Below are 7,851 nucleotides of genomic sequence, written 5' to 3'. Positions count from 1 at the left end.
AGCCCCCGAGGGTGTGATTCTGTACAGACAAGGGTGAGTGGCCCCACAGTAGATATTCTGAATTCCCTCTTTCTGGATAATTGTCCATTTTATCTGCAGTGGCTCAACCTCATTGCCAGGACTCCTCAGAGTGCATCAGAACTTTGTACCTGGAAAGTACACCTCCACAGAGGCAAAGTTCCAATAGTCAGGCAGTCTAAGCCCATCTACCCACAGGGCGCTAATGGGAGCACTGTGAACTCTCCTTAGGCGTGATTTTGAACAAGTGGGGGCGGGGGAGGCGCAACCTCCCCTCCAACAGTAGAAGTTTTGAATTCACTTATCCTGGATACCGGCCCACAGGCACCTCAATTGCACGGCTACACTGCCAGGACCCTTCAGAGTCCTTCAGTGTGCCTCACTGGCAAACTTACTGAGGGTGCTCCTGTGAGTTGCCACTGGGAGTAAGTGCCTATCCACCACAGGTACAACAGCAAAAGCTGGGTCTGCCCACCCCACAACTGCAGGACTCTGGGCAGCACTGTCACACCTTTCCAAAGATCAGGCCCCCTGAGCCTCATCACCCCAACAGACGGTTCCTGGAAACCACTGGGAGTCCCTGCTAGGAACACATGATTATAATTAAGGGTGCAAGATAGAAAAAAATGGGATAGTCCCCTCCATAGCAGTTGACTCCTAGATACTGCAGTTGTGTCCCTCAAGCTCGCAGGCCTACATCAAAAGAACACAAATAGCTCATTAGAAAGCTACACTATATTAATAAGCCCAGGAGAACTGAGAGATTACACCAGTAGCACCAACCTCAAAAGAACCTGGGCAGCAAAGAAATTGGATATACAATTAGAGCATTACAGGAAACATGGGAAGACAAAAAAGCAATCCCCAAAGGAAATAAAAAGAAGAATCAACAGAAAGGGTGATAGAGAAAGGCAAGAAGAAACACAAACACTAAGGAAAAATATGACAACAAACATATACTTGTCAATAATAACATTAAACATAAATGGATTAAATGCACCAATCAAAAAACATAGGGTAGCTGAATGGATAAAAAACATGATCCATATATTTGCTGTCTACAAGAGATGCACCTCAGAACAAAGCATTCATACAGACTGAGACTGAAGGGATGAAAAAACATCTTTCAGGCAAATGGAAATGAGGAAAAAGTTGGGGTTGCAATACTTATATCAGATAAAAATAGACCTCAAAGTAAAGGCCATAATAAGAGATAAGGAAGTCCACTACATAATACTAAAGGAAGCAATTCAATAAGAAGATAGAACTCTGGTAAACATTATGCACCCAATGCAGGAGCACTCAAATACATTTTAAAAAGTCTCCTGGAAAATATCAAGGGAGAGATAGTCATCAATACAATCATAGTAGGGGACTTTAATGCACCACTGACATCACTAGATAAATCCACTAGACAAAAAAAAAAAAAAAAAAAAAAAAAAAAAAAAAAAAAAAATTAGCAAAGAAATAGCAATTCTAAATGACACACTAGATCAGATGGGCCTAATTGACAACTTCAGAGCATTTCACCTCAAAGCCCATGAAATATATGTTATTCTCAAGTGCACATGGGACATTTTCAAAAAATAACCACATATTGGGTCACAAGCAAACTCTCCCCAAATTCAAAAAGATTGAAATCATATCAAGTATTTTCTCAAGCCACAATGGCATAATATTAGAAATAAACAATAAAAACATTCCAAAAAAATTTAAACACTTGGAAGCTGAATAGCATGCTACTAAACAATGATTGGGTTATTGATGAGATCAAAAAAGAAATTAAAAACATCCTGGAGACTAATGACAATAAAAACACAACATTGCAAATCCTATGGGACACAATGAAAGCAGTCCTGAGAGGGAAGTTTATAGCTCTACAGGCCTACCTAAAAAAAAAAAAAAAAAAAAAAAAGTAATAAATCATCTAACAAAACAACTCAAGGAATTAGAAAAAGGGCAACAAGACAAGCCCACAGTGAGGAGAAGGAAGGAAATAATAAAGATCACAGCAGAAATGAATGACATAGAGAAAAAAAAATAGAAAACATCAACAAAACAACAAGAAACCCCACTGTATGGGAGAACATATTTGCAAATGTTATCACTGATAAAGGCTTAATCTCCAACATCTACAGGCAACTTATACAACTCAATAAAAGGAAGATAAATGATCAAATAAAAAATGGGCAACGGACTTAAATAGAATATTTTTTAAAGAAGACAGAAGGAAGGCCAAGAGACACGTGAAAACATGCTCAAAGTCACTAATTATCCAAGAGATACAAATCAAATTGACAATGAGGTACCATCTCACACCTGTCAGAATGGCTATCATCAACAAATCAACAAACTACAGGTGTTGGCTAGGGTGTGGAGAAAAAGGAATCCTTGTGCACTGCTGGTGGGAATGCAGACTGGTGCAGCCACTGTGCTGAACAGTATGGAGTTTCCTCAAAAAACTAAAAATGGGGTTGGCGAACCGCTAAAAGTCGGTGCTGTTGGCTTCTCCCCCCGTGTCTCTCCAGTGGTCCTCCCCTGGGCCCCACGATGCCAATGGACCTCAGCCAGTGGTCCGGGCCCTTGAGCCTGCAGCAGGTGGACGAGAGGCCGAAGCACCCGCTGCAGGTCAAATACTCATGGGCGGAAGTCGACGAGCTGGGCAAAGTGCTGACACCCACCCAGGTTAAGACCCGGCCCTCTGGTATTTCATGGGATGGCCTTGATTCAAGTAAACTCTATACCCTGGTCTTGACAGACCCAGATTATCCAAGCAGAAAGGACCCCAAATTTAGGGAATGGCACCATTTCCTGGTGGTCATCATGAAGGGCAACGACATCAGCAGTGGCACCGTCCCCTCTGATTATGTGGGCTCTGGGCCTCCGAAGGGCACAGGCCTTCACCGCTACATCTGGCTGGTTTATGAGCAGGCCAAGCCGCTGAAGTGTGACAAGCCCATTCTCACCAACTGATCTGGAGACAACTGTGGCAAATTCAAGGTGGCATCTTTCCACAAAAAGTACGACCTAGGGCCCCAGGCGGAATGGGATGACTATGTGCCCAAGCTCCATGAGCAGCTGGCGGTGAAGTAGGGGAAAGCCAGGAGATAGATGGTCCCGGGGGCCCAAGCAGTGTTCACAAGTTCAGTGATTCATGTTGATTTCTCCTCTTCCCTGTTCCCACTCTCACAGGCGAGACCTGAGCAGATAGAGCTATAGGGTGACTTTTCCTTCTGCCTGTCCTTTATCATTGTACAGGGTCACACACCCTGGATTTATGTTTTGATCAAATTTGAACTCCATTTTGGGGGCTATTTTGGTACTAGGATGTGGTCAGATTGTTAATACAAGAATAACAACCCAGAATTTAAAGGTGTATCCTCTGAAGAGCAGTACTGGAAAAGCAATCTGGAGAGTCCCTTTCCTGTTAAGCTGCAGGGCTGGGTGAGGGGTTATCTGAAATCTGATAGTCTGTGCCTGTTAGGTTTATCACTCTTCCTTGGTGTAACAAAAGCCAGTCTGGAATTGCTAAATGGAGTTGTGTTAATTCTGCTATTTGCTTACAGTTGAATAAAAATAAAAATTGTGTGGAAAACAAACAAACAAACAAAACTAAAAGTGGAACTCCCATTTGACCCAGTGATTCCACTCCTAAGAATATATCCTAAGAAACTAGAAACACCAATCAGAAAGGATATATGCACCCCTATGTCCATAGCAGCACAATTTACAATAGCTAAGATTTGGAATCAGCTTAGGTGCCCATCAGCAGACGACTGGATCAGGAATACATGGTACATCTACACAATGGAATACTATGCTGCCATAAAAAAGAAGGAATTCTCATCATTTGCAGCAACCTGGATGGAATTGAAGAACATCATGCTGAGTGAAATAAGCCAGTCAATGAAAGAGAAACACCACATGACCTCACTCATTTATGGACAATAAAGAACACTATAAACTGATGAACCAAAAGATAGATATAGAGATAGTAAAGCAACAAGCAGACTGTCAAATTACAGCAGGGAGGGTAGGGAGATCTAGGGGAGATAAAATCAACCAAAGTACTTGTATACATGCATATAAGTACAACCAATGGACGCAAAACTCTGGGGAGGGAGGGTATGTATGCCAAGAACGCAGAGCAAATGGTTAAAAAAACAAACAAACCATCTCTAATGAGAGAATACAAAAAGGGGGGATGGTGGGGAGAAAGGAAAGAAAGGGACATTTTACTCCCGAAGCAGAGAAGCCAGCAGTCTCAAGGCTTGGCAAAATAAAGTTGCCAGGTGCTTTTCATGAATATTGGGAAGGCCAAAACAAAGTAAAAAAAAAAAAAAAAAAAGGGGGGGGGGAGCCTTGAGAATTAATCTGTATCAAAAAAGTCAACGGAGAAATTTTGAAGCCTATAGAGTATAGACAGTAGGGTTTATAACACCTCAGTCCCCCACTCAACTTGCTCTTCAGATTAGCTGAGAGCTCATCTGTGCTTTATAAGCCAGATGTATAGATTTGCTTGCTTTGGTCTTTCAGTAAAGGTGCATGTTTTAATTGCTTTAATAAATTAGTTTTTCACAGCGCAGTTAAGGTCTCTCATATAAATTCCTTTATATGAGAGCACAAAGATAGAGGTTGGGGAGAGCCCTCTCCCACTAACTCAGGGGACTGTATTGTCCAGTAATACTTCTCTATAACAATAACAGGAAGCATAGGTAGGGGAATGAAGATAGCGAAGAGATTACACTAATTCATGGTATGGTAATAAGCAGGTTGCTACTTGGAAAACAGGGTTAAATCGCACTGGGAACATCTGGAAGAATTCACCTTAGAATTATTCCAACTAAAGGCAAAGGAGCTGGGTTATTTTTCCACTAATTTCCTTCTATTGTTAATTGAGGACTGCTCCTGCAGGCTTTAATTGCCACTTCTGGCCTGATCCATGCAAGGCTAAAGTGGCAATTGAAGTGATCAGAGAAAGCCCTCAAGGAGAAAGTCAGTTTCACATAAAGCAATTGACCTACAGAGAAGATTTAGATGTGAAGGACACATGGCAAGGCATAGATGGCACCTGCTATCGTGCAGAATTGAAAGAACTTTGAGGAAGCATGTCCCTAAAAGGGAATGATGGTATGGTGGCACAATGTGCTCAGTAAATTTTTGAGTTTTTAAGGATCAAAATGGTTTCTGTCTCTGCTATTTTATATATAAGGGGATGGAGTTATTGAAAGATGAATCCCTTAACAAAGAAGTCACTTCCTATTTATAATATACTAGTGTGCTGCACCAGCACGGCCATGGGTGAACCTGAGTGGGGGTGGTGAAGGATTGAGAAAAGATAGACAAGAGAATGAAAGCTGGGTCTTGGTGGAACGCTGTCCTCTCTGATGGAGAGCCTCTCAGATGGAGAGCTAGCAATAGTCCCACAGACTACAAGCCATGTCTTTATAGCCAGGTTCCATGAGGCAAAGAAACGGCATGGTCAAGATGTTTACATTATTGTGGGTTTTTAGTCTACTCAATTACACGCACCTGAACTCTATCAAGCCCACATCACTCAGGCACCTGAGACCTTGTGTTCAAACCATAGGTGCAAGCTTTACAACTATAGCTGTTGGCTATATTTGTGCTGGGAAGGATCTGCCCTCCAAGCTGGGACTTGCATGTGGCCATGAGAGGACCTGGCCCTCTCATTAGTCCGAGGCTTGAACCTGTCCAAACACTGTAGCCATTCTCCACATATTCTTCCCTTTTTTGTTTTTAAACATTTCTATTTACATAATCAAAAGCTCTAAGCAAATTATTCAGCATAACCAAAATATCAAGAACAAACTTTTGGTTATTAACAGAATAACCAACACAGTAATATTAATGTGATACAGCAACAAGAAAGAATAAAACTCTGGCTATTAATAAAACAGTAACAAAACAATTCAAATGCAACACAGCAATAAGAGAAAAACTAAACTACAAACATGTTGCTATTTCTTCAAAATGAAAGTTCCTTTTTCTGCCTCCATAACTGATTGCACCTAACCACCTCTGCCTGCCAGCCTGATCAACCCTAACTGCTCTACCGGCTGGCTTGATCGCCCCTAATTGCTTTCCCTTGCCAGCCTGATTGTCCCTAACCGCCTCTGTCTTGGACCCCACCACTATGGCTTTGTCGGGAAGGACATCAGGAAGAAGTCCAGTCTATCCAGTCTAATTAGCATGTTACCCTTTTTTTTAGTATAGGTGCATATAGCAGCATATAACATATAATATGTGCTATGTAATGTATAATTAATATGTATAATGTAATTTATTTGTTTTGTATATAGTACATACATAATATTATAAACAGATACAACACCTCAATTTATGTTACAAAGGATTTAGAGCAGTTAATATTCTTCCAGGAATTAGTGCTTTTCTTGACATACATTACAGTGCATTTGGAAACAAAATTATCATCTATAACATTTGATGTGTTAAATGTTTCTCATAGTAGAGACTTAAAATTAGAGCCAATTAGTCTCATTGTCATGATACTTATGTGGTTGATATGTTGACTTCTTCTAGCTTTTGGTGGATTTCCTTAAATGAAATTAGGCCTTAGGATACTTTTTTATTATTTGTTCTTTATTGATTACTTACATATTGTCAATAAAAGGAAAGAGAAGTACAATAGTGAAATTTGTAGGATGCCTTTACTATTATACTTTATTCTACCTTAGGATTGTGGAGATTTTTATAACTATGCTCTGTTTCCATTAAGATTATGGAAATGGTAACTTTCAGAGAAAATGTGACATTGCTTGCAAGATAAAAGCATAGATAAAAGCAAAGGAAAGCCTGCCCAGCCAGCTCAAGGCCTTGAAGAAATAGCAAAATGTTCCATGGATGAACAGCAGCAAAACACGGAAATCTTCAATAGAGCAAGATAATCTTTTATGGCTATTTTGTTCAGCTGTTGCACCTCTTACCTTTTTTAACAAACTGCCCTGCTCCCTGTGGTAACTTCTATGTTGAAAGGAAAGGAGTTGTTGTTATTCAATAATCTGAGATATACAGATAGCCCACAATAGAGATTATAGACTTGAAGAAAATTGGAAAGTGAACAAAGCATTTTTAAAAAATATCTTTTATTGATTTAAGAGAAAGGAAGAGGGAGAGAGAGATTGAAACATCAATGATAAGAATCATTGGTCATTGATTGGCTGCCTCCTGCATGCACCCCACTGGGGATCATCAAGCACACAACCTGGGCATATGCCCTTAGCTGGAATCAAAACAGGAACCCCTTAGTCTGCAAGCCAACTCTCTATCAGAAGAGCCAACCTGGCTAGGGCAACAAAGCACGTTTTATGACAAAACTTATGTGCATCATTCTCTGTTATCCAAGATTCAACATATTTCAACACAACAGCTTAGCAAAGCTTAAGAATTACAGGTTTCTCTGTGCTTTAGGATGGTGGATAATAACAGTTAACTGAAAGGAGGAAGCCTTCTTGCCATCAATTCTTTGACAGTTTCCCTGCTTTTTGTGGAATTAAGTAGCTCCAAATATTAAAAACAAACAAGCAAACAAAAAACTATCGGGCAGGAAACAAATTCATGAGTATTTATGGATATATACTGAATATAAATTATGCATTAGTGTAGATATATTTGCAGGAGCAAATACATATATACTCATCTCTGCAGAGATCAGACATCCCGTGAGTCTAGAAGTGAGATTTGAAAACACAGTTTCTCCTTTAAAAAATTAATAGCACACTTTAATTTTTAAAAATAATTAAATTGTTCTTGTCTCCTGCTCTCAGTTGGATCAAACCAGTCTTAAATTGT

General features: G+C 40.2%; 1 pseudogene across 1 annotated transcript; it reads left to right on the top strand.

Annotated features, from left to right (window-relative positions):
• Positions 1–2,533: 2,533 nt before the first annotated feature.
• LOC311614686 (phosphatidylethanolamine-binding protein 1-like) lies at positions 2,534–3,636 on the top strand (annotated as a pseudogene). Its single transcript has one exon. The product of its transcript is annotated as a phosphatidylethanolamine-binding protein 1-like (transcript).
• Positions 3,637–7,851: the final 4,215 nt, after the last annotated feature.

The sequence above is a fragment of the Pipistrellus hanaki genome, assembly GCF_964339955.1.
Source record: "Pipistrellus hanaki genome assembly, chromosome: X".
Lineage (NCBI taxonomy): Eukaryota > Metazoa > Chordata > Mammalia > Chiroptera > Vespertilionidae > Pipistrellus > Pipistrellus hanaki.
The sequence above is the reverse complement of the archived record's forward strand: the minus strand, read 5'-3'. Positions and strand labels throughout refer to the sequence as shown.